Source organism: Triticum aestivum, chromosome 5B (genome assembly GCF_018294505.1).
Source record: "Triticum aestivum cultivar Chinese Spring chromosome 5B, IWGSC CS RefSeq v2.1, whole genome shotgun sequence".
Taxonomy (NCBI): domain Eukaryota; kingdom Viridiplantae; phylum Streptophyta; class Magnoliopsida; order Poales; family Poaceae; genus Triticum; species Triticum aestivum.
This window is the reverse complement of record NC_057807.1, coordinates 690,775,844-690,803,224: the sequence shown is the minus strand read 5'-3', so window position 1 is coordinate 690,803,224 and position 27,381 is coordinate 690,775,844. Positions and strand designations below refer to the sequence as shown.

At 46.1% G+C, this 27,381-nt stretch overlaps 6 non-coding genes across 6 annotated transcripts; all 6 read left to right on the top strand.

The window, feature by feature from the left end:
* The first annotated feature begins 17,047 nt into the window (after positions 1-17,047).
* On the top strand, positions 17,048-17,143 carry LOC123118081 (small nucleolar RNA Z223). The gene has a single exon (XR_006457703.1). It is a non-coding gene; the product is annotated as a small nucleolar RNA Z223 (small nucleolar RNA).
* Positions 17,144-17,296: 153 nt separating this feature from the next.
* LOC123118106 (small nucleolar RNA Z278) lies at positions 17,297-17,411 on the top strand. The gene has a single exon (XR_006457722.1). It is a non-coding gene; the product is annotated as a small nucleolar RNA Z278 (small nucleolar RNA).
* Positions 17,412-19,595: 2,184 nt separating this feature from the next.
* LOC123118015 (U6 spliceosomal RNA) lies at positions 19,596-19,697 on the top strand. The gene has a single exon (XR_006457648.1). It is a non-coding gene; the product is annotated as a U6 spliceosomal RNA (small nuclear RNA).
* Positions 19,698-20,958: 1,261 nt separating this feature from the next.
* On the top strand, positions 20,959-21,061 carry LOC123118020 (U6 spliceosomal RNA). Its single transcript, XR_006457651.1, has one exon. It is a non-coding gene; the product is annotated as a U6 spliceosomal RNA (small nuclear RNA).
* A 2,741-nt stretch (positions 21,062-23,802) lies between these two features.
* On the top strand, positions 23,803-23,905 carry LOC123118016 (U6 spliceosomal RNA). The gene has a single exon (XR_006457649.1). It is a non-coding gene; the product is annotated as a U6 spliceosomal RNA (small nuclear RNA).
* A 1,031-nt stretch (positions 23,906-24,936) lies between these two features.
* LOC123118026 (U6 spliceosomal RNA) lies at positions 24,937-25,038 on the top strand. Its single transcript, XR_006457657.1, has one exon. It is a non-coding gene; the product is annotated as a U6 spliceosomal RNA (small nuclear RNA).
* Positions 25,039-27,381: the final 2,343 nt, after the last annotated feature.

The window sequence follows — 27,381 nt, the reverse complement described above, 5'->3', positions numbered from 1 at the left end:
ATGATATAGAACTTTTGGACAGCATTAAGGTCTACTTGAATAAGTGTTTTTCAATGAAGGACCTTGGAGAAGCTGCTTACATATTAGGCATCAAGATCTATAGGGATAGATCGAGACGCCTCATAGGTCTTTCACAAAGCACATACCTTGATAACATTTTGAAGAAGTTCAAAATGGATCAGTCCAAGAAAGGGTTCTTGCCTGTATTGTAAGGTGTGAGAATGAGCTCGGCTCAATGCCCGACCACGGCAAAAGATAAAGAAGAGATGAGTGTCATCCCCTATGCTTCAGCCATAGGATCTATTATGTATGCCATGCTGTGTACCAGACCTGATGTAAACCTTGTCGTAAGTTTGGTAGGAAGGTACCAAAGTAATCCCGGCAAGGAACACTGGACAGCGGTCAAGAATATCCTGAAGTACCTGAAAAGTACAAAGGACATGTTTCTCGTTTATGGAGGTGACAAAGAGCTCGTCGTAAAGGGTTACGTCGACGCTAGCTTCGACACAGATCTGGATGACTCTAAGTCACAAACTGGATATGTGTATATGTTGAATGGTGGAACAGTAAGCTAGTGCAGCTGCAAGTAGAGCGTCATGGCGGGATCTATATGTGAAGCGGAGTACATGGCAGCCTCGGAGGCAGCGCATGAAGCAATTTGGGTGAAGAAGTTTATCACCGACCTAGGAGTCATACCCAATGCGTCGGGGCCAATCAAACTCTTCTGTGACAACACTGGAGCTATTGCCCTTGCCAAGGAGCCCAGGTTTCACAAGAAGACCAGGCACATCAAGCGTCGTTTCAACTCCATCCGTGAAAATGTTCAAGATGGAGACATAGATATTTGCAAAGTACATACGGATCTAAATGTCGCAGATCCGTTGACTAAACCTCTTTCGCGAGCAAAACATGATCAACACCAGAACTCTATGGGTGTTCGATTCATCACAATGTAACTAGATTATTGCCTCTAGTGCAAGTGGGAGACTGTTGGAAATATGCCCTGGAGGCAATAATAAAAGGATTATTATTATATTTCCTTGTTCATGATAATTGTCTTTATTCATGCTATAACTGTATTATCCGGAAATCGTTATACACGTGTGAATACATAGACCATAATATGTCCCTAGTAAGCCTCTAGTTGACTAGCTCGTTGATCAACTAATAGTCATGGTTTCCTGACTATGGACATTAGATGTCATTGATAACCGGATCACAGACCCAATCCTAAGCATAGCAAAAGATCATGTAGTTCGTTTTGCTAGAGCTTTTCCAATGTCAAGTATCTTTTCCTTAGACCATGAGATCGTGTAACTCCCGGATACCGTAGGAGTGCTTTGGGTGTACCAAACTTCACAACGTAACTGGGTGACTATAAAGGTGCACTACAGGTATCTCCGAAAGTGTCTGTTGGGTTGACACGGATCGAGACTGGGATTTGTCACTCCGTATTACTGAGAGGTATCACTGGGCCCACTCAGTAGTGCATCATCATAATGAGCTCAAAGTGACCAAGTGTCTGGTCACGGGATCATGCATTACGGTACGAGTAAAGTGAATTGCCGGCAACGAGATTGAACGAGGTACTGGGATACTGACGATCGAATCTCGGGCAAGTAACATACCGTCTGACAAAGGGAATAGTATATGGGGTTGCTTGAATCCTCGACATCGTGGTTCATCCGATGAGATCATCGAGGAGTATGTGGGAGCCAACATGGGTATCCAGATCCCGTTGTTGGTTATTGACTGGAGAGCCGTCTCGGTCATGTCTGCATGTCTCCCGAACCCGTAGGGTCTACACACTTAAGGTTCAGTGATGCTGGGGTTGTATGAATATGAGTATGCAGCAAACCGAATGTTGTTTGGAGTCCCGGATGAGATCTCGGACGTCACGAGGAGTTCCGGAAGGGTCCGGAGGTAAAGAATTATATATAGGAAGTGCTGTTTCGGCCATCGAGAAAGCTTCGGGGTCACCCGGTATTGTACCGGGACCATCGGAAGGTTCCTGGGGGTCCACCGGGTGGGGCCACCTATCCCGGAGGGCCCCGTGGGCTGAAGTGGGAGGGGCACCAGCCCCTAGTGGGCTGGTGCGCCCCCCCTTGGGCCCCCCTGCGCCTAGGGTTGGAAACCCTAGGGTGGGGGGCGCACCACTTGCCTTGGGGGGCACTCCACCCCCCCTGGCCGCCGCCCCCTTGGGAGATTCCCATCTCCAGGGCCGGCGCCCCCCTCCCCTTGGGGGCCTATATAAAGGAGGGGGGAGGGAGGGCAGCCGGACCCTGAGTCTTGGCGCCTCCCTCCCCCTGCTACACCTCTTCCTCCTCCCGCAGTAGCTTGGCGAAGCCCTGCCGGAGTCCTGCTGCATCCACCACCACGCCGTCGTGCTGCTGGATCTTCATCAACCTCTCATTCCCCCTTGCTGGATCAAGAAGGAGGAGACGTCATCCGCTCCGTACGTGTGTTGAACGCGGAGGTGATGTTCGTTCGGCACTTGGTCATCGGTGATTCGGATCACGGCAAGTACGACTCCATCATCCCCGTTGTCGGTGTCAAAACCGGCGGATCTCGGGTAGGGGGTCCCGAACTGTGCGTCTAGGCGGATGGTAACAGGAGACAAGGGACACGATGTTTTACCCAGGTTCGGGCCCTCTTGATGGAGGTAAAACCCTACGTCCTGCTTGATTAATATTGATGATGTGTGTTACAAGTGTGGATCTACCACGAGATCAAGGAGGCTAAACCCTAAAAGCTAGCCTATGGTATGATTGTTGTTCGTCCTATGGACTAAACCCATCCGGTTTATATAGACACCGGAGAGGGCTAGGGTTACACAGAGTCGGTTACAATGGTAGGAAATCTACATATCCGTATCGCCAAGCTTGCCTTCCACGCCAAGGAAAGTCCCATCCGGACACGGGACGAAGTCTTCAAGTATCTTCATAGTCTTGGAGTCCAGCCGATGATGATAGTTCGGCTATCCGGACACCCCCTAGTCCGGAACTCCGTCAGTAGCCCCTGAACCAAGCTTCAATGACGACGAGTCTGGCGCGCATGTTATCTTCGGCATTGCAAGGCGGGTTCTTCCTCCGAATAATTTATAGAAGATTGTGAGCACCAGGATAGTGTCCGGCTCTGCAAAAATAAATTCCACGTACCCCCGTAGAGAGTATAATATTACACAAGTTCAATCTGCTGACGTATTCTGTGGCGTGACATCACACCACTACCAAGCCTTTACTCGAATTGTTTTTACTGTACCACCTCAGCGCGTTTAGCGAAGCGGTTTCCTTGGCACGTCTTGTCAAAGCAGAAATCGTGTTCCCCTTATTCCGGGATTCCCATCAATACGGACGTGGGTAACCCAACCGCACCATTGATTGTGACGCTTGGGAGATAAGCGAGTTTTACCAGGCCGGTGGGGACACATGTTTCCGTCCGCCCATATAAGGGGATAAAGATCCAACCCTTTTACCTGCGCCTTCTTCCTCCTTGGCTTATCCATCTCCGCGAACTCGAGCTCCAGCGCCCAAGTCCGCACATCTCACCTCAACCTTCTCCAAATATGTCCGGAGCGGGAGGCAAGTGGATGGCCTCCTCCCTCACGGAGGGGCATATCCAGAGGCTGCACAGCGCCGGATACTTGTCCAGCGACATCGCGCATCGGCTCCCCGACGAGGGAGAGCTCATCCCCACCCCCAGGCCCCATGAGAGGGTAGTATTCCTTCCCCATTTCCTCTGCGGACTGGGCTTCCCACTTCATCCCTTTGTCCGGGGGCTCATGTTCTACTATGGCCTAGATTTCCATGATCTGGCCCCGAATTTCATCCTCAACATCTCGGCGTTTATCATCGTGTGCGAGGCCTTCCTCTGCATCCAGCCCCACTTTGGCTTGTGGCTCAAGACCTTCAGTGTCAAGCCGAAGGTTGTGAAGGGCAGCCAAGCGGAGTGCGGAGGCGCCATGGTGGGCAGGATGTCCCACGTAACGTGGCTGGAGGGCACTCTCATGGAAACCATTAAGGGGTGGCAATCGGGGTGGTTCTACATCACCGAGCCGCGCGACCCTGATTGGGCAGCGGCCCCCGAATTCAGATCCGGCATCCCTACATGGCTCACCTCCTAGAAAGAGAGTGGCCGGATCTGGGGGAATTCGGAGGAGCTGACCGGACTCCAAGCCTGTATCCAGAAGCTAGTGAACAAGAAGCTCAAGCTTGTCAACGTAGTCCAGGTCATGCTCATCCGCCGGATTCTCCCGTGCCAACGACGGGGCTTTAACATGTGGGAGTTCGATCTGGCGCAGCACCAGACCCTGAGCGGGCTCTTCGACACTACGTATGAAGATATCTGGAAGGTGCTGTTCAAGGGTGCCGAGGCTCCCGCATCCGCTACCGAAGATCGCGGATTCCGCTCGCAGCGTCCAGCTAACAAGGTGAGTGATTTTGCCACTTGTTTTTCATAGTTTGACTCTATGCGGGATCTAATCTCCCTTTACCTTTGACAGGACTGGCTGGCGAAGGCCGAACGGATTATCTGTCCGGCCCCATTGCCAGAGGATCCAGCGGACGCCCGCCTAACGGGGCTGCTGGCTCTGGCACCCCACGTGGTGCCGGCGAAGAAGGCCAAGAAGAAGGCCATGGGGACTTAGAAGAGTTCCTATTTTCAGGTGCTATCGGATGATGAATCCGAGGCCGACTCCTCCCACCAAGGTGAGGAGGAGAAGAGAGCCTCTCCCCCAGTGGGGGGAGGGAAGAAAAGGAAGGCCTCCCTAACAAGGGAGGCCGAAGGGTCCAAGAAGGGAAAAACACTTCCCACGGACTGTTCCGCCAACGCCAGTGACGACGATGAGGACTGGCCTCCAAGGGCCAAGCCCCTGGCGAGATCGTAAGTATCCGGACTCCCGAATAATTTCACGATTTTTATTTCTTGCCACATAATGTCTTTCTAATGCCGCATACAACCCTGCAGTCCGCCTAAGGATGATCTTCCCGCTTCATCGAGCAGGTCCCTAGGTGTGTCGGATATGGATTCTCTTCCGACTGCGTCCACCCCCTGTGACGCGGACGATGCCGAGGTGGGATCCCAGGAAGGGACCCACCAGGAGGAGAGGGCCCCGGAGGTGTCGCAGGAGAACCTCCCGGACTTTGCACCGGACTCAGCCCCGGAACCCACAGTGGCTCCGGAGTCCGGGGGGTGACCCCTTCGTAAGAAGGGCAAGACCATGACACCGGCAGCCTCCGTCCAACCGGAGGCGCCGGATAATTTGCTGGAGGCGCTCAAAGGCGCCTCCATCGAAGAGGAACACCGCACTGTTATGAGTGCGGTGATTCAGAAGGTGCAGCTCGCCAAGAGCGGGCTGACCGAAGCCTGCAGCAGCCTTCTAACAGGCTTTGAGGTAAGAATTTCAATATGTATAAAATGGTACCGCATAGACAGTAGCCCCTGGTGCTCGGTTCGGTGTTCGGAAAGAAAATCCGGACTAAGGATCTAAAAAGATATACGCAAGAGTCATAATAAATATGTCAATATGGGCTTGCAGGCTGCGTTGCTGACCTCTGCCGCACTGACTGCGGAGGTCAATACTTTGAAGGAGAACCTCGAGCGGTCCGAGAACGAGCTCGGCCGTGCCAAGAAGCAGCTCGAGGACAAGGAAGGTGAGCAATACCTTATTAAAATTGTACCTTACAGAAAAGGATTTTGGTTGCAAAAGGATGACAAGGATAACGTGGGTATTGCAGGGGCCACTAACGAGGTGGCGACCCTGAAAGAGGCGGTGGCCGCGGCCGAACACAATGCGGCCGTGGAGCGCACTGAGCGAGAGAGGCAGGAGGCGCGGGTGGCGGAGGTACAGCAAGAGCTCCAGGATCTCGTGAAAAAACATGAGAGCCTGGAGCATGACTCGAAGACTCGAGAGTCTGAGCTTGCAACGGCTCTTGAGAGTGCCAAAGCCGCTAAGGCCGAAGCCTACAAGGCTCTCCAGGAGATTGAGGCAGTGAAGAAAATAGCAGCGGGTAAGGCATTTTTCATGCAAAGTAAGCATGTGAGTGTTAATTACCTGTTGCTTACCTGTATTCGGAGCTCTCCAGGGGTGTTTGCAGATCTTCCTCGCAGCGTGTCTGACGCTACCGCATTCGACCAGGCCGAGGAGGGGAGCTCGACAGAGAAGCTCTTCTGGTCTCAGTATGCTGAGGCCGAACATCCGGTGCCCCTTAGCGACCAGCTGAAGCAGCTGGTCGAGCTCCACAAGGCGGCCGAACAGGCCATGAAGGGCCTCATAGTTCGGCTGTGGCCTAAGGAGGCCATGCCTGGGAGCTACTTCCGCCTGGTGCGGCGGCTGGTGGATGCGTGCCCGTGGGTTGAAGTCATCAAGCACTTCGCCTGTATTGAGGGTGCCCGTCGGGCCCTTGCCCGCGCAAAGGTGCACTGGGGAAAGAAGGATGCCCAGAAGCTTGTGATGGACCCACCACCAGAGGGCAAGGAGCATCGCACGCCCGAGATGTATTATAAGAGTGTGCTGAAGGGCGCCCGCACTATTGCGGGGGAGTGCTCCAAAGATGTAATTTTTGAGTAGACTCACATTTTGTTATCCTGTGCGCTGAAAACTTAGTTCATGTGCACTAAGCAACGCTTGTTAATTTAAAATATTACCTTCTGTGCGGCTATTTATCAAATCTCAGAGATGGCAAGTCGTCGGCTTCAGCCCCCATGCCACGAGTGCTGGGGTGTTCGGGATAAACTTGAGAACTCTTGTTCCCATTTTTGGGTCCATATAGGGAGGCGCTCAACACAGCGAACAAGGCAACTGGACTTATAATGCTTGAACACTCTCACTTAGCCATAGAATTCTATAATTTTAAATTTCGGCGAAGCCCCTAGTCTTCGGAAGGCCGAATTTGGGGCGCTATCCATGCCTGGGCCGGACAGGATCCGGCTCCTCGCTCTAAGCGGCATAAGTCTTTAAGGACCCGCAAAAACCTCTCGAACAGCGACCGTCTCTCGCCTCATCATGACGGTTAGTTTTAGCTTTCTCCACTGAGGCGTTAACCCAGCTCAACTGGGGCGCAATCGCAGTGGTTCTCCCAGTGCTACCTTAGCCGATATAACGGAACGTAAGGTACCAAAACATGGGAGCCGGGCAAACCCAACTATAGACCCAAGACATGATTCGGAGCCGATGCATATAATGCTATAAGTTCGGGGTGCCGCACTTGTGAAAGTGTTCGGACTTATCACACCATGATGCGGGAAACATAATCCCCTGGTGTGTTTTAACCGTACCAAAGTGTACGGATGCAATATGTCATAAATGAACATATGTATGAAAACGAAATGCAATGATAAGCAAAAAGGTGCTGCATTGTTTTATTCAATAAGTGCTGCTATGAATGCAGAACGATACAAATAGTGCGATAAGCAAGGGATGGGACTGTTAAACATGTCCCCCTCCAGGGGTAGGCTGCGGATTGGTGTATAAAAATGCTCGTAATGGAGACCACCTGTATATTCGTTGTAGCCTTCATCCTTCCCTCGCTGTTGCATCATGAGTTCGGCAGGTCTGCTGCCAGACAGGGCCTCTGACGAACGGAGTCCTATGGGTAAAAAATAAAAGGTAAAAAGAAAAAAGAACGACACACTTGAGAGCCCCTGGTGTGGTTGAGCCACAGTCTGGGCTTATCGTGGTCGTGCCCCTCTCCCCATGCCCATGGTATCTTCAGAGCGTAATGGTGTACGCGGAGGACCTGCTTTGACGTTTTGCAGGGGCTGGGGTTGGGGCCGCACTGCTACGCGTGCTCGGAACGTGCCAGGTGGTCTTGTTGTCGGTTACTCCGGGCGCGCTTAGCTGTGTCCGGTCGTTTAACGGCCGGACTCGAGAATTGCCTTAAGAGGCTGCTTTGTACTTCTGCTGCGAGAGCCGTTGTATGTTCCTCCGTTCGGAGAGAACGTTCAGTGTTTCCGTTGACTATAATGACTCCTCGAGGGCCTGGCATCTTGAGCTTGAGGTATGCGTAGTGCGGCACCATGTTGAACTTTGCAAACGCGGTGCGTCCGAGCAAGGCATGATAGCCGCTGCGGAACGGGACTATGTCGAAGATTAACTCCTCGCTTCGGAAGTTATCCGGGGATCCGAAGACCACTTCCAGTGTAACTGAGCCTGTACAATTGGCTTCTACACCTGGTATGACGCCTTTAAAGGTCGTCTTGGTAGGTTTAATCCTTGAGGGGTCTATGCCCATTTTGCGCACTGTATCCTGATAGAGCAGGTTCAGGCTGCTGCCGCCGTCCATCAGGACTCTGGTGAGGTGAAATCCATCGACTATTGGGTCTAAGACCAATGCGGCGAATCCGCCGTGGCGGATCCTGGTGGGGTGGTCCCTTTGGTCAAAAGTGATCGAGCAGGAGGACCATGGATTGAACTTCGGGGCGACTGGCTCCATCGCATATACATCCCTGAGTGCACGCTTCCGCTCCCTTTTAGGTATGTGCGTTGCGTATATCATGTTCACCGTCCGCACCTGTGGGGGGAAGACCCTTTTGTCCTCTATTGTTCGGCGGTCGGGTCTCTTCCTCGTCGTCGCTATGCAGCCTCTTGTCATTGTTTTCGGCAATTAACTTGCCCGCCTGCTTGAATACCCAACAGTCCCTATTGGTGTGGTTAGCTGGCTTTTCGGGGGTGCTGTGTATCTGGCACAAGCGGTCGAGTATTCGGTCCAAATTGGACGGAACCGGGGCAGTTCTTTTGAATGGCTTTTTCCGCTGACTGGGTTTAGAGCCTCTGAATCCGGCATTGACTGCCATATCCTCAGTATTGTCGCCGTTGATGCGGCGCTTGTTTTTGTTACGACGCGACCTGCCATTTCGGTCCTTGAAATCCGGACTACCAGAATGTTTGTTGAGGTTGTTGCTGCGTGCTAGCCAGCTATCCTCACCCGCGCAAAAGCGGGACATCAGAGATGTGAGGGATGCAATGGATTTCGGCTTTTCCTGTCCCAGGTGCCGGGCAAGCCACTCGTCGCGGATGTTATGCTTGAAGGCCGTGAGGGCCTCCGCATTCGGACAGTCGACGATTTGGTTTTTCTTGGTTAAGAACCGTGTCCAAAATTGTCTGGCCAATTCGTCTGGCTGCTGAATTATATGGCTTAGGTCATCAGCGTCTGGTGGTCGCACATACGTGCCTTGGAAGTTATCAAGGAATGCGGCTTCCAAGTCTTCCCAACTCCCAATTGACTCTGCTGGCAAGCTGTTAAGCCAATGCCGGGCTGGTCCTTTAAGCTTGAGGGGGAGATATTTGATGGCGTGAAGATCGTCGCCACGGGCCATGTGGATGTGAAGAAGATAGTCTTCGATCCAAACCGCGGGGTCTGTTGTGCCATCGTACGATTCGATATTCACGGGTTTAAACCCTTCGGGGATTTGATGATCCACTACTTCATCTGTGAAGCATAGTGGGTGCGCGGCGCCTCTGTACTGGGCGATATCACGACGGAGCTTAGAAGAACTTTGCCTGTTTTGTTCGACCCAGCCAGACTTACTGTGTCCGGCGTGACGGTTGTCGTCACGTACCGTGGGGCGCCCACGCGATCCATAGATCGATCTTGATTGTATTGCCTTATCCTCCAATATATCTCGCAAGTCCGGAGCGTTCCCCTGCGGCCTTGTGCTTTTCGAGCGATGCCGGGGTATGGGTCTGGTGAAGGGCCTAGAAGCCTCTCTGTCGCGACCACGGGGTGGTCGGTCAGCCGTATTGTCTCCTAGTGATGCGGGTTCATACGCTTCCTCCTCTAATCGGGGGAGCAGCTTGCGTTTAGGGTAGCTTTTGGAGGGGCGTTCGAGTTCATGCTCTTCGGTCGCGAGGACTTCAGTCCATCTGTCGGCTAGCAGATCTTGGTCAGCTCTAAGTTGCTGCTGCTTTTTCTTGAGGCTGTTCGCCGTGGCCATAAGCCTGCGTTTAAAACGCTCTTGTTCGACGGGATCCTCAGGCACGACGAATTCATCGTCGTCGAGGCTTGCCTCGTCTCCGGAGGGAGGCATGTAATCCTCTACCTCTTCTTCTGCCGCTCTCTCATGAGGGCTGGCGTCTCCGTCCTCCTGCGCTGCATCTTGCTGGAGTGGGTTATCTTCGGCGCTGTCCGGTGTATTATTATCTCCGGTGCCGGAGTCTTCATTCTTGCTGTGGCGGGATTTAGAGCGGCGCCGCTGACGCCGGTGCTTGGGCTGCTTCTTGGAGGGGTCATCCTCTGCTGTTTCTTCGCCCTTCCCATCCTTTGGGATATCCACCATGTATATGTCATATGATGAGGTGGCTTTCCAGTGCCCAGTGGGCGCTGGTTCTTGGTCGTCTCCGGCATCTTCGTCCATACCATCGATGTCTTCGGAGTCGTAGTCTAGCATGTCGGTTAGATCGTGGACAGCGGCTACCAAGTGGGTGGTGGGTGGGCTTTGAATTTCTTCGTCGTTCGCATCCCAACCGTCCTGAGCGCAGTCCAGCCAGGGCTCTCCCGATAACGAGAGATACTTTAGCGAACTCAAGATGTCGCCAAAAGGTGAGTGCTGAAAGATGTCTGCTGCGGTGAACTCCATGATCGGCGCCCAATCGGATTCGATCGGAGAGGGCATGGGAGGTTCGGAGTCCGGCAAGGAGTCTGGCACCTCGGAGTCACAAGCTTCATGAGGGACAAGGTCACTGTTCGGCTCTATCGCCGTAGAGGTTGCAGTTCCCGAGGCGGTGTCTAGCCATCCGTCCTCGACCTGCGCGGCCGGCTCCGAATTGAAGATCGGAGCGGGTTCGAGTGCGGCCTCCAGGGTACTGTCCGGCTGCAGAGCTAAATCATGCTCGCCGGGACTGTGCGGCACGCTCGGCTGTGGCTCAAATCCATCGAAGATCAAGTCCCCGCGGATGTCCACCGTGAAGTTTAAACTTCCAAATCTGACCTGATGGCCAGGGACGTAGCTTTCGATCTGCTCCAGATGGCCGAGCGAATTGGCCCGCAGTGCAAAGCTGCCGAATACGAAGATCTGTCCGGGGAGAAAAATCTCACCCTAGACTGCGTCGTTGATGATGATCGAAGAAGCCATCGAGCCTATCGGTGATGACACAGAGGAACTCTCAATGAAAGCACCAATGTCGGTGTCAAAACCGGCGGATCTCGGGTAGGGGGTCCCGAGCTGTACGTCTAGGCGGATGGTAACAGGAGACAAGGGACACGATGTTTTACCCAGGTTCGGGCCCTCTTGATGGAGGTAAAACCCTACGTCCTGCTTGATTAATATTGATGATGTGTGTTACAAGAGTGGATCTACCACGAGATCAAGGAGGCTAAACCCTAAAAGCTAGCCTATGGTATGATTGTTGTTCGTCCTACGGACTAAACCCATCCGGTTTATATAGACACCGGAGAGGGCTAGGGTTACACAGAGTCGGTTACAATGGTAGGAAATCTACATATCCGTATCGCCAAGCTTGCCTTCCACGCCAAGGAAAGTCCCATCCGGACACGGGACGAAGTCTTCAATCTTGTATCTTCATAGTCTTGGAGTCCGGCCGATGATGATAGTTCGGCTATCTGGACACCCCTAGTCCGGAACTCCCTCACCCGTTCTCTTGAACGCTTCCGCTCGTGATCTACAAAGGTATGTAGATGCACTCCTATCACTCGTTGCTTAGATGAACTCATAGATGGATCTTGGTGAAACAGTAGGAAAATTTTATTTTCTGCAACGTTCCCCAACATGCACCATATCCAACTTTAACTGTGCCACCTCTGCATCATGGTTGGCTTCATCCACCGGGCTGAATACGACGGTTAACAGGGTGGTCAATTTGTCGGTGAGATCCATTAACACCTGGGCCGGTGAGCGCACAGGACCTCCTGCCCTGGCAGCTGCTGACACGGAGGTTACCGCTGCTGCAGTTGCAGAGTCCTGGATGGGTTGGGTTCCAGCCATGAAGATCCCGACCCTATACGACGGCTCAAGACAATCCGGAATATTGCTGCCATCGGAACAGCCGCCGGCCCGTCATCCTGCAGTTGGTACAATGAATCTGTCTCGCCTGTGGACGACTCTCTGTCAGAGTTGATGGCCGCCTCAGCATTAGAGGCAGACCCTTCAGAGAGCCCTCCATGGATGCATCCCACGAAGGCACGCTTCACAGCCGGCAGAGCCCAGGCGGGTCTCGCACGCTGAGCCGTCTCGACGAGGTCGGTGCAGATGTCCAGCTCAGGGCCCGGCTCGCCGATCTTGCCGATGAAGACGTGGATTCCGCCGAAGGGGACCCGGTACCAGTACTCAATTGAGCCGGCCCCGGGGCCCCAACCTGCATCGTCAATGTAGAGCTTGCCGCGTCGACTCTTGGTCATCCGGCCTACATCGTATCCCTTGAGCCCTTCGAAGCTGCCCTTCAAGAACTCAAATCCACCGTGCGCGAGCCCCACGGTGGGCGCCAACTGTCGTGGAATTGTCACGCCAGATGTCCTAGTGGAAGGACTTAGTCATGGAGCCATCGCAACTAGGAAGCCTGAAGGGGTTAATCGGGACAAGAGACACGAGAAGGTTTATACTAGTTCGGCCCCTTACGATGAAGGTAAAAGCCTACGTCTAGTTGTGATTGGGATTATGTATGTCTCAATAACCAGGAAGCTAAATCGCTTGACCTAGCTCTCGAGAAGTTGTTTCGTATCCTGAACCGCCGCCGGGTCGTCCCCTTATATACTAAGGTCGACGCCCAGCGGCTCTACAGAGTCCCGGCCGGCTTATAGATTGTATCCGGCTCGGTCTCTTTAATATTTCTTGCCTTACAATACAAGTTACATGGTCAAGGCGGTTTAACACTATGGGCCTTAAGTCACCTCTAGGCCGTTGGCCCTTTACTAAGCCGCCGTTTTCAAGCTTGAGCTTCTGCCTCCAAGAATGCTTCTCAGCATAACCCGGCTCCTCTTGGCGGGTCATACCAGTAGTTATATCCCCAACAGGCTTCATCGAGCGCGGCGGCGGTGGCGGTGGGCGCATGAGTGGGTTGGCGCTTGTTGCCGATGAGCAGCAGCCCAGACAGGTGGCCTACGGGCGCGTGCGGGCGGAAAGGGGGTTCACATCGATGATCCCCTTCAACCATCTTCATCTGCCCCGTAGGTGAGGCCGCCGCTCATAGCGTTTGTCGCATGAATTTCACATGGCATAGCTCCCGAAACATCAAGCTGCAATTTAGTTCGAGTCATGGTAATCTTGTAATGCCAATTTTACTATAGTATCAATTACTATTATGAAATGGACAGAGCAGATGGTATGGTTTTTCGGCTAGTGTAGTGTGCCCTGTTGATCTGCTTTTTGAGGGATGCAACTATACTGTTGTCGTTTTTGTGCATACTTTTTGTCAGATTAACTGCTTTTTGATCATGTGTATGTGATGTGGTAGATGATTCCCATATGATTGTTGTGTTGTTTTGCACAAATGTGATAGGTGTTTGCCATGGCACGTTTCTTTCAATTTGTTTTAGGCTGGCGGCTTTGTGGTTTTGTTATGTGCCACATGGCAAGTTAGTACTACTTTCCATGGCAATTTCACAGATTTTATTCTCAAAAAAACATGGCAGTTCTTTGCGTACTTGACAACATCTCTCTGCAATGAAACAAATTGACTGCTTTCATAGACTTGCATGTGTAGCATTCTTGCAGATGTCATCCTTATCCTATATACCTAAGAGAGTCATCCCAACTAATTTATTTATCTCAACTTGCAAGCATGCCACCTCACCGTGCAGTTATGAATGGGATAAGGCCGACATCAACATGCAAACATACATAGGAAAAGACCCACTACACAATTCAACCATGCACAGAAAATTATTTTCCATTCAACTATTCTACTTATATTCAATTATTTCTACTTATTTACAACTATATATTGTCTAATACAATAAGCCATATGTATTCAAAATTTTGATTCTCATGTTATCAATCCATTTCATCAATCAATTATGGCATCAACGTGTGGGGTACCCTCAAGTTTTTAAATGGTTTTGCCATTGTGATAGTTTCGGTGCTAGAATTGTGAGGTAGACGATTGTCATTACTGTTGCTTTAGATGATTGTCACCTTGCCGGTTTGATCATTTGCTGGTGATCACTACTGTTGCTTGGTGGGTTTGATCAGAAGCTCTGACCCATGCTTTCTAGGCATTGCTGTACACTCTTTGTGTTGATCTAGTGATGTATTGTTGCATTGGTACTTCCTATGGCTTGACCTTTTATTGTTTCGTTGGTCATTTTGCTACTGCTACCTGCCACTGTATTGTTTGTATGTTTTGCGTTGATGTGGACTACGAGCACTGGAGTTCAATAAACTATTAATAGAACCAACTTTTACCATATTTCTATTGTTCGTGCAGTACTTCTTTTATCAATGGCCATGTAAGACTTGGTCCTTATTGATACTATCATGTCTATTTTCCCTGTCCTAATCTGCAGAGTAGCTAATGATCAACTGGGCATTTTTTCTTTTCAAAAAGAATATTAGTACTCCCAGATAGTGCATTTGTAGTACTACAAACGGATAATATGGTTATTTTCTTTCTTTAAATTAAAAACTGGAATCCGATTGTTGCTCCTGTGATTTATGTGCTGCTTGGCATGTAAGTTACTGGCCTTTTTAAATGTATCATTCCTGGAGACATTCTTTTTTTTTGTATTTCAATCATGCCCTGTTGTGGCCTTGGTGCAAGTAGGAACTTGTGTTGTTGGTTTCCTTTGGTTAGGATAAATCTTGTCAGAACTTGTTTTGCTGAATGGATGCAACTTGTGTTCGTCATGTCGGAAATATTTCTTGTGAATACAAGTCGGGCTTTTGGATTTGTTTTGCTGATGAATGTAGGATTACAGATTCAAGCTTTATGTTCATATGGTCCCAAACCAAAAGCCCGTCATCTTCTCCCTCACTCTTGACTTACATACTTAGTCCATTTCACCTATTTGAGATCCATTAGATGATTTAATGTTGGAGATGCATCTAATTAGTAGAGAAATTATGGACTAAGCTTTCCAGTATGAGAATCACAAATTTAACATGCCATCTACTCATAGCATGGCCATTAGTCTGACTCCTTTTTTAAGGACCCAAAGGGACAACATTTGTGGTAGCAACTTGCAACAAGAGAACAAATAGAGTTCTGCATTTCCTATCCTCGTAGGCTTATTATTGTATAGCGGCAACAACTTTTTTAACACTCTGTTTGCAAGGTAGATGCTCATGTGGCAAGTGTTTGAAACAATTAATGAGTGTTTGTGCACCAATTTAGGTTTGCTGTTCAATCTGATCCTCCAGCACTCATCTTACCCGTGCTCTTCTCTATGTGCAGCTTACTTGGCCTAGTAGTTCGAGCTGCGAGGCAGCATCCTTGACCTGGCAGTGTGACTTCCCAACTCCCTCCTCGAGCTGGCGGTGCTGCTTCTGAGCTAGGATAGGTACTGCTCTCTTCCCTTCTCCTTCGAAATGTTCACTCTTATCACGTCGTGCATTGTACATTTTTGCTTCTACTAGAACTGAAGTGTATTTATGACTAAAAGGAAAAATTGTACTCCTAGATAATGCATTTGTAGTGCTACAAATGGATAATATGGCTATTGTCTCTTTAAATTAAAAACTAGAATCAGATGGTTGCTTGTTTGATTTATGTGCTGCTTGGCCCGTAAGTTCCCAGTCTGTAATGATGCATTATTCCTAGTCGCATTCTTGTTTTATATTTCAACTATGTCCTGTTGTGGCCTTGTGCGGGCAGGAATATTGTGTTGTCGGTGTCCTTTGGTTGGCATAAATCTTGTCGAGTTTGTTTTGCTAAATGAATCCTACTTGTGTCTGTCATGTCAGAAATATTACTCGCGAATAGGATTTTGCATTTGGTAATATTCTGGTTCAGGTTCGATTTTCGTATCTCCGCTAAGGATTTCCTCTAAATCTGAGAAGAGGAGATACTACCATGGTCATATCCTTTATTTTTCTGAATAATGGAACAATATCTTGTCCCGCTAGAGTATTTGAGGGCTTAATTAGTTCCTAAGGAAAAATGTCTATGATGACTTGGCATTTGACAAGTGCCTTTGAGAATTAGCATTACTATTGAGTTTATAGGTTAGCTGGATTTAATATGAAGGCTATCCTCTTGACGAAACTATGGAATTTTCTTCTAAGGAGCTAGTGATGTAGGGTTTCTAAGTGGCTAAAGATTATGGCTTTGAGAAGATTGTTTCCTTGCTGGTTTCATGGCTGCTATAACTGGTTGGTTATAGGATCTCTGACCCATGCTTGTCTTATGTTCGTGGTGTTGATCTGATGAGCTAGTGTTGCATTGGTTAGATCTTACCTTGTACTGTTCATATGATCATTTCTTGTTGCTTTGGAAACCCACTTCATCTTGGAAATTTTTACTAGATCCTACCTATTCGTCCATTATTAATCAAGTATCTTTGAGTTTAATGTTCTAACTGCATTATAGTTTTTTGTCTGATAACAGTACATGCTTCGTGTTCTGAACACTATGTTTGCAAGAAACATGCTTTGTGTGGCAAGTGTCTGAAACCAGTAATGAGTTGTTGTCCACCTATTTATGTGTTGCTATTTAATTTGATCCTCCAACATTCATCTTACTCGTGCTCTTATCTATGTGCAGCTTACTACACTAAATAATCAAGTGCGAGCTTTGCAGATGGACAAGGGGATACTGAATAAAATCTAAATAACGCAGAGGAGGAGCTAAGATGTTCAACCACCATTGCGCCAGCCAGAGCTACTAGGGCGACGCGGAAGAAGTCTGTGAGGTAGCCTCCTCGACCTAGCAGCGTGACTTACCGGCCTCCTCGACTTGCCAGCGCCGCTTCCCTACTAGGAGAGGTACTGGTCTCCTCCCCTTGTCCTTTGAAATGTTCATTGTATTGTATCGCATATTTTACATCTCTAGTTGTTTGATTGGCCAAATGAAGCTGATAGCGGGTGCACTAATTATGAGCCATCCAAATAGTAAATCTTATTCTTGTCCTTTTTTTTAGATTTGTGTGTTATGGTTTGACCATGGCTTTGATGATAAACACTTTCAGCAAACATGCCAGTTCTGCTTATGAGAATTCATGACTTAAGAAACTGCTATAGGAAATCTTAGCCATTGCATTTTGAAATCTTGGCCAGTATAAAAATCTGAACCATTTCATAATTATCGATGGAGCTATTAAGAAGATCGGAGACTCTTTACCTTGATCTCTTCCATATGTTATGAATTTGGATCAGTAGCATGTACTTTGTTCGGAAATTGCGTGTTCATACCAATGATGCTATGCCCAGCATTTCAAGGTGCAAATGGCTGCAGGATCCTGTTTACAAAATGAACCTACCTTGAGGCACTGTATCCACATGATATTCATGGGCAAGCCTGAGGTTCTCGATTATCACATGAACCTTTGTTTCTCTTTCAAGTTAATTTCTGGTGACATTAAGCAGTCATTGCGGAATTTAACTATCCTCTCGCAAGTACCTCTTATTTGCTGAATAGGCTAGAAAACTTGAGAATTTCACGTTGTTGAACTTCGAGGGTTTGTGAGTGTGATTTTGTTTGGTGCAAATGCAAGTCGTAAATAGATCCCGACAAAGACCATGCCTAATGCAAGTAGAGACCTATAGGAGTTGTTGTTTTTTGTTTGTTTGCCTACTTTTGTGCAGATTGACCTCATAACATGGGTTGGATTTTTTTAGATGGAGGGCGTGAAGGCAAGAGAAGAAGATTGTCTCCACTGAATTAAAGCTAACATTAGGTGGCCATATCCACATGGGAAGAGAAAGATGGGTTAAGACAGAGGCATTGACAGGGGCAACAAAGTTGTCCACGGCAAGAGACATGGCCTATATATCTCTGCGCGGCAATGGACATTGCAGAAGCAAAGCGCTCCCTAGGCGTGATGAAGGCATTGTAGGATGTAGGCAGATACAAATTTGGAACAGGGATAGAGAGTGATCACATACGACTTTACCTTGTGGTAACTGAATCATGTTGCATTAGGAGGCAAGCTGATGGCGGAATCATTGTAATGACACGTGGTGTTCTTCTTTCATATGCAATGCAAACTGGCACGCATGGTTGTGCATCAATTATAGTGCCCCTCGACATGCATTTCTTTCCTCCAATGTGTTATGCTACCGAAATTTCTAGCAAGGATTCCCACGACTTGTCAAAATTTTGGCCTTACTTGTAACAAAATCTAAAACCAAGGGTGTTGACTGCAAAATATTTGGCCTTACTTGTAACAAAACAAGGAGGTTGTTGGAGATCACGTTCTCATGGTTGCTTTCTCATGCGTTCTCATGGTTGCCTAGCAATCGACAGGGTCGTGCACGAGGCTCCGCTTTGGCCTTCTTCATTATTTTGGAACTTTCATTATTTTGAGTATTTTATAATTTTGAGTCACTTTTGAGTTGTTCTATTATTTTAAAATTCTTTTATTTTTGAATCTTTCATTAATTTTTCGATGCAGGCCTATTAGGCATAGCCCAACATTGCGTCTGAGGTCTGACACGGCCGGGTCAAAATCTAGGTGGCCTTTCCTCTTCTTTGTTGCATCATCATTTCCTCTTCAAGGTAAAAACCAACGCAAGCTCAAGAAGTAGCATCCTCAATACTGCCTTTTTAAATTTAGACCCACACGCTTTCTCTTCTTTGTTATTGCAGATACAACCTTATTGTAGTAACTTTTTAGCCTTTTTAATCTATGATTACACGTTTTGGATTACTCTTCCATTTCGGTCCTCCTAGATGTAGTGTATACCTTCAATATTTTATTGTCTTTGTTCCTTAACCATAAATATGATTTGGTCATAATGCCAAAAAACATGTTTCATTACTCTAATTTGACTATCTTACCACCTAATAAACTCATCTAAGACTTGTGAGAAAACTCTCTCGAAGACTAGTGTTGCATTCTGATATCACCCGAAAGAATCCCTTCTTCAAACCTTTCTATCTTTAGTGTACAATAACTAGTGGTCAATGAATTACGTATGTCACAATTGGTGAAATCTCAATCTTAATGTAAAAAAGTATGAATGTTGCATACCATTTTATATATCTACTCAAACCAAAGACACGATAAGCTATCTTAGCATGAACCTTTTGGCACTAAGGTCTTTGTAATGTGTACGTGTAGCAAAAACTTGATCGTATAATCTCCTTCACTCACAAGTTTGCTTTTTTAAAAAGGTTTGACAATTTGCATGATCCACCTTTCATATATAAATTGTGAACAACCAAAAGGATTTGTTGATCCCTCCTTTCCTAAACGTGCACGTGCCCTCCCCCCACGTGCAGCAAAAACTGTAGTATTTTTTAGTGTCAAAGCATCGTTCGTTATTCCCTAATAATGAGAAAACACGAGAGCATGTTATGCACTTCCATTAATGTGGGCCACATCAAGAGATATCCAGCCTGCTACTAGCGGCCCATCGCATGCATGATGGCGTCTAGGTTTTGCTGGACAGCGATGTGGGCAAAACAAACGCTCGTTTGTTCAGTCCCACATTGACCAGCCGGGGAGAGTCGGACTGGTTTTTAAGGCAGCACGGCAGCTAGCATCGTCCCTTCGAGGACATCCGATAAAATGGGAACGATACAGAGAAGATTAGCATGGCCCTGCGCAAGGATGACACGCACAGATCAAGAAATGGTCCATTTTTTTAAGATTTTCCGTGCAAGTCCCTGGAGCCTTCTTTTTTTCACTTGTGTGTGCTGCTATTCTTATAGAAAGGCCCTTTAGTTTCCCTTCTCTATCAGAGAGGTCCTTAGTACTGCCTTTTTAAATTTAGATCCACCCGCTTTCTCTTCTTCATTATTGTAGATACAAAATTTCTGTAGTAACTTTTTAGCCTTTTTAATCTATTATTCCATGTTTCTGGATTAGTCTCCCGTTTCATCCTCCTACATGTAGTGTATTCCTTCAATATTTTATTCTCTTTGTTACTTAACCTTAACTATGATTCGGTCATAATGCAAAAAATATGTTTCATTAGTCTAATTTGATTATGTTACCACCTAACAAACTCATCTAAGACTTGTGAGAATATTCTATCGGACATTACTGTTGGATTCTGGTATGACCCCAAAAAAATCCCTTCTTCAAACCTTTCTATTTTTAGTGTACAATAACCAGTGGCCGATGAATTACGTAGGTCACAACCGGTGAAATCTCAATCTTCATATAGAAAAGTATGAATATTGCATACCATTTTATATATCTAGTAACAAACTCATCTCAGACTTGTGAGAAAACTCTCTCAGACACTAGTGTTGGATTCTGGTATCACCTGAAAGAATCCCTTCTTCAAACCTTTCTATCTTTAGTGTACAATAACTAGTGGTCGATGAATTACGTAGGTCACAACTGGTGAAATCTCAATCTTCATGTAGAAAAGTATATATGTTGCATAACATTTTATATATCTAGTCAAACCAAAGACACGGTAAGCTAGTTTAGCATGAACCTTTTGGCACTATGGTCTTTGCAATGTGTACATGTTGCAAAAACTTGATCGTCTAATCTCCTTCATGCACAAGTTTGCTTTTTAGAAAGGTTTGTCGAATTTCATAATCCACATTTCATAAATTGTGAACAACCAAAAGGATTTGTTGATCCCTCCTTTCCTAAACGTGCATGTACCCTCCCCCCACGTGCGGCGACAACTATAGTATTTTTTTTAGTGTCCAAGCATCATTCGTTATTCCCTAATGAAAAAACATGAGGGCCCGTTATGCTCTTCCATTAATTTGGGCCACATCAAGAGAGATCCAGCTTGGTATTGGCAGCCCACCGCACGCCCGATGGTGTCTAGGTTTGGCTGGACAGCACAGTGGGTAAAACAAACACTCGTTCGTTTAGTCCCACATCGGCTACGTGGGGAGAGTCGCACCGATTTATAAGGCAGAGCACGACATCTAGCATCGTCCCTTCGGGGACATCCGATAAAATTGGAATGATAAAGAAAAGATTAGCATGGCCCCTGGGCAAGGATGACACGCACAAATCAAAAAATGGTCCATAATTTTTCGAGATTTTCTGCGCAAGTCCCTGGAGCCTTCTTTCTTGCACTTGCCTGTGCTGCCATTCTTATAGAAAGGCCATTTAGTTTCCCTTCTCTATCAAAGAGGTCCTCAATACTGCCTTTTTAAACTTAGATCCACACGCTTTCTCTTCTTTATTATTGCAGATACAACCTTTCTGTCGTAACTTTTTAGCCTTTTTAATCTATTATTGCATGTTTCTAGATTAGTCTTCCATTTCAGTCCTCCTACATGTAGTGTATTCCTTTAATATTTTATTGTCTTTGTTACTTAACCTTAACTATTATTCGGTCATAATGCAAAAAACATGTTTCATAGTCTAATTTGATTATGTTACCACCTAACAAAATCATCTAAGACTTGTGAGAAAACTCTATCGGACATTAGTGTTGGATTCTGGTATCACCCGAAAGAATCCCTTCTTCAAACCTTTCTGTCTTTAGTGTACAATAACTTGTAGTCGATGAATTACGTAGGTCACAACTGGTGAAATCTCAATCTTCATGTAGAAAAGTATGAATGTTGCATACCATTTTATATATCTAGTCAAAGCAAAGACATGGTAAGCTAGCTTAGCATGAACCTTTTGGCACAATGATCTTTGCAATGTGTACATGTGGCAACAACTTGATCATATAATCTCCTTCACGCACAAGTTTGCTTTTTAATTAGAAAGGTTTGTCAATTTTCATAATCCACATTTCATAAATTGCGAAGAACTAAAAGGATTTGTTGATCCCTCCTTTCCTAAACGTGCATGTACCCTCCCCCCACGTGCGGAAACAACTAGAGTATGTTTTAGTGTCCAAGCATCGTTCGTCATTGCCTAATGAAAAAACATGAGGGCCCGTTATGCTCTTCCGTTAATTTGGGTTGGTTGAAGCATGAATAGGTAGTGGTATCCCTTTGGCTGTCTGGATATGCTAGAGGGTCTTGGGTAAATTTGTTAGCATATGCTTCAGCCAGGCTAGTTCATGCAGTCAATTAGTCAAAGGTAATTGGAGTACATGTAAATCATGCTTCTGATAACATCATGCTCTGACACCTTCTCTTTTCGAGTTATGTTGCTATGATGAATTAACTTGTAGACCTGGTTATTAGAGTGTTTTTCTGCTAGTACTTTTGGTAAGGCAATATAGTAGGTCGTAGTGGTTCTACTACTGGTTTATGTATAATTTGCAATTTTCATTTCTAAGATCAATTCCGTATCCCAGGTTCTCAAGTACTTTGATTACATCGATGTCAAAGGCGACGCAAACCAGATCTTTGTCAACTATAGTGCCATTCATAGCATAAACACGAACATAAATGGGCTTGATGCTTGATGACGTGATGCTTGATGCCTGTAGCATGTGTTCCATGTGGTTATATATGCATTTGTTAAGATTTTTGTGGCACACGTTATGGCCTCAAAGTTTTGTTTATTTTATTTTTGTTCATACATGAGCACAATTTCTTATTGCCTTATGTCAAGGGATCAATTGATCTGAACTCAGTCCTTGTCCTTAATGTGTGGATGGATGTGCTGTTTGGCATGCTGAAGGCGTTAAGGTGTTGGAGATGTCCTTATACTTGTTGAGCATTTTATCTGTAGTGTTATATTGTGATTGTGTATGGCTATATTGTGACTGGAATATTGTAATAAAAAAATTGTGTTTCTCAATATTGTGGCTGTTATTTCAAGATTTTGATGTGTTCCTCCTTCCTGATTGGTATATCGGTTACGCCTAGAAGAATCTGACAATTAGGACTTGCCCAACTACAATAATCTGAAAGCTGAACCTAACAAAATAAAATAAAAGCCAAATTAGAAATTATCTAGAAAATTGAATTTGACAAAAAATAAAAAACCAAAAATAGAAATTATATAGAATGAAAAAGGCCATGGCCCTGGAAATAAAAAGGCTGCTTGGCCTTGGCCCATGAAGTCGACCAAAAATTGACAAGAAAAAATATATAGAAAGGTTGAATTGTTAGGCTCGGCCCATGTAAAATATCGAACTACACCGGGTTGATTCTTATATACGACCTTTTCATTTGGTCGCCATTTTGCCATGTCATCTTGCCACGTCGGATCCGACGTGGCCTATGCAGACAGCTAGCGACCAAAAAAAGGTCGTTGAACCAACGACCTTTTGTTTTGGTCGTTGCCTTCTACTACCTTCTCACACAGAAGGTCGTTAATTTCCATTAAAGACGGTCAGCTTTTGACCCTCTATTTTTGGTCACAAAAGGCCACAAATCAAAAACAATGACCTTTCAGCAACCAATAGTGATGGTAGCAACTTGACATATTTCTTGTAGTGAACTTGATCATATAATCTCCTTCACACACAAGTTTGCTTTTTCAAAAGGTTTGTCGATTTGTATAATCCATCTTTCATATATAAATTGTGAACAAACAAAACGATTTGTTGATCCCTCCTCTCCTAAATGTGATGTGCCCTCCCCCACGTGCCGCAAAAACTGTAGTATATTTTTAGTGTCCAAGCATCATTCGTTATTCCCTAGTAATTAGACAAAAAGAGCCCATTATGCTTTGCCATTAATGTCGGCCACATCAAGAGAGATCCAGCCTCTTACTGGCGGCCCATCGCACACCTGATGGCGTCTGGGTTTTGCTGGACAGCGTCGTGGGCAAAACAAACGCTCATTTGTTTAATCACACATCGGCCAGCCGGGGACAGTTGGACTAGTTTATAAGGCAGAGTGCAACAGCTAGCATCGTCCCTTCGGGGATATCTGATAAAATTGGAATGATATAGAGAAGATTAGCATGGCCCCTGCGCAAGGATCACATGCACAAATCGAGAAATGGTCCTTTTTTTGAGATTTTCCACGCAAGTCCGTGGAGCCTTCTTTCTTGCCCTTTCGTGTGCTGCTATTCTTATAGAAAGGCCCTTTAGTTTCCCTCCTCTATTAGAGAGGCCCTCAATATTGCCTTTTTAAATTTAGATCCAAACGCTTTCTATTCTTTGCTATTGCAGATACATCCTTTCTGTAGTAACATTTTAGCCTTTTTAATCTATTATTACATGTTTTTGGGTTATTCTTTTGTTTCAGTCCTCCTACATGTAGTATATTCCTTCAAAAAAATTCTTGTCTTTGTTCCTTAATCTGAACTGTGATTCAGTCATAACACAAAAACATGTTTCATTAATCTAATTTGCTTATGATACCACCTAACAAACTCATCTAAGACTTGTGAGAAAACTCTCTCGAACACTAGCATTGGATTTTGGTATCACTTGAAAGAGTCCCTTCTTCAAACGTTTCTATCTTTACTGTACAATAACCAGCAGTCAATATTATGTAGGTCACAAAAAATGAAATCTCAATATCTGTGTAGAAAATTATGCATGTTGCATATCCTTTTTATATATCCAATCAAACCAAAGACACGGTAAGTTGCCTTAGCATGAACATTTTGGAGCTATGAACTTGGCAACGTGTACGCATGGCAACAACTTGATCGCATAATCTCCTTCATGCACAAGTTTGCTTCATCGACCTTCCATAAACTGTGAACAGCCCAAAGGATTTATTGATCCCTTCTTTCCTAAACGTGCATGTGCCCTCCCCACACGTGCGGCAAAAACAATAGTATATTTTTAGTGTCCAAGCATCATTCATTATTCCCTAGTAATGAAAAAACACGAGAGCCCATTATGCTCTTCCATTATTGTGGGCCACATCAAGAGAGATCCAGCCTGTTACTGGCGGCCGATCGCACGCCTGATGGCGTCTGGGTTTTGCTGGACAGCACCGTGGGCAAAACAAATGCTCATTTCTTTAGTCCCACATTGGCTAGTCGGGGAGAGTCAGACTGGTTTATAAGGTAGAGCGTGGCAGCTAGCATCGTCCCTTCGGGGACATCCGATAAAATTGAACGATACAGCGAAGATCAGTATGGCCCCTGCACAAGGATGAGATGCACAAATCGAGAAATGGTACAATGTTTTTGAGATTTTCCACGCAAGTCCGTGGAGCCTTCTTTCTTGCACTTGTGTGTGCTGCTATTCTTATAGTAAGGCCCTTTAGTTTCCCTTCTCTATCAAAGAGGCCCTCAATACTGCCTTTTTAAATTTAGATCCACACGCTTTCTCAGCTTTGTTATTGCAGATACATCCTTTCTGTAGTAACTTTTTTGCCTTTTTAATCTATTATTACATGTTATTGGATTAATCTTTCATTTTAGTCCTCCTACATGTAGTATATTCCTTCAAAAAAATTTGTCTTTGTTCCTTAATCTTAACTGTGATTCAGTCATAAAGCAAAAACATGTTTCATTAATCTAATCTGCTTATGTTACCACCTCACAAACTCATCTAAGACTTGTGAGAAAAATCTCTCGAACACTAGGATTGGATTCTGGTATCACCCGAAAGAATCCCTACTTCAAACCTTTCTATCTTTAGTGTACAATAACAAGCGGTCAACATTATGTAGGTCACAACAAGTGATATCTCAATCTCTGTGTAGAAAATTATGCATGTTGCATATCCTTTTTATATATCCAGTCAAACCAAAGACACGCTAAGCTAGCTTAGCATGAACCTTTTGGAGCTATGATCTTGGCAACGTGTACGCGTGGTGACAACTTGATCGCATAATCTCCTTCATGCACAAGTTTGCTTCATCCACCTTCCATTAACTATGAACAACCCGAAGGATTTATTGATCCCTTCTTTCCTAAACGTGCATGTGCCCTCCCCCCACGTGCGGCAAAAACTGTAGTATTTTTTAGTGTCCAAGCATCGTTCGTTATTCCCTAGTAATGAAAAAGCACGAGAGCCCATTATGCTCTTCCATTCATGTGGGCTACATCAAGAGAGATCTAGCCTGTTAATGGCGGCCCATTGCACGCCTGATGGCATCTCGGTTTTGCTGGACAGTACCGTCGGCAAAACAAACGCTCATTTGTTTAGTCCCACATCGGCCAGCCGGGGAGAGTCGGACTGGTCTATAAGGCAGAGCGCGGCAGCTAGCATCGTCCCTCCGAGGACATTTGATGTCTACTACGCAACCTTCTTCTTGTAGACGTTGTTGGGCCTCCAAGTGTAGAGATTTGTAGGACAGTAGCAAATTTCCCTCAAGTGGATGACCTAAGGTTTATCAATTCGTGGGAGGTGTTGGATGAAGATGGTCTCTCTCAAACAACCATGCAACCAAATAACAAAGAGTCTCTTTTGTCCCCAACGCACCCAATACAATGGTAAATTGTATAGGTGCACTAGTTCAGCGAAGATATGGTGATACAAGTGCAATATGGATGGTAGATATAGATTTTTGTAATCTGAAATTATAAAAACAGCAAGGTAACTAATGATAAAAGTGAGCACAAACGGTATTCCAATGCTAGGAAACAAGGCCTAGGGTTCATACTTTCACTAGTGCAAGTTCTCTCAACAATAATAACATAACTGGATCATATAACTATCCTCAATACGCAACAAAGAGTCACTCCAAAGTCACTAATAGCGGAGAACAAACAAAGAGATTATTGTAGGGTATGAAACCACTTCAAAGTTATCCTTTCTGATGGATCTATTCAAGAGTCCGTAGTAAAATAACACGAAGCATAGAGTTCGTACTAGAATAACACCTTAAGACACAAATCAACCAAAACCCTAATGTCACCTAGATACTCCAATGTCACTTCAAGTATCCGTGGGCATGATTATACGATATGCATCACAGAATCTCAGATTCATCTATTCAACCAACACAAAGTACTTCAAAGAGTGCCCCAAAGTTTCTACCGAAGAGTCAAGACGAAAATGTGTGCCAACCCCTATGCATAAGTTCACAAGGTCACTGAACCCGCAAGTTGATCACTAAAACGTACATCAAGTAGATCACGTGAATATCCCATTGTCACCGCAGATAAGCACATGCAAGACATACATCAGGTGTTCTCAAATCCTTCAAGACTCAATCCATTACAAGAGAGTGGAGGGGAAGAAACATCATAAGATCCAACTATAATAGCAAAGCTCGCGATACATCAAGATCGTGCCAAATCAAGAACACGAGAGAGAGAGAGAGAGATCAAACACATAGCTACTGGTACATACCCTCAGCCCCGAGGGTGAACTACACCCTCCTCGTCATGGAGAGCACCGGGATGATGAAGATGGCCACTGGTGAGGGATCCCCCCTCCGGCAGGGTGCCAGAACAGGGTCCCGATTGCTTTTTAGTGGCTACAGAGGCTTGCGGCAGCGGAACTCCCGATCTATGGTGCTCTTGGATGTTTTCGGAGTATATGGGTATATATAGGAGGAAGAAGTAGGTCGGTGGAGCT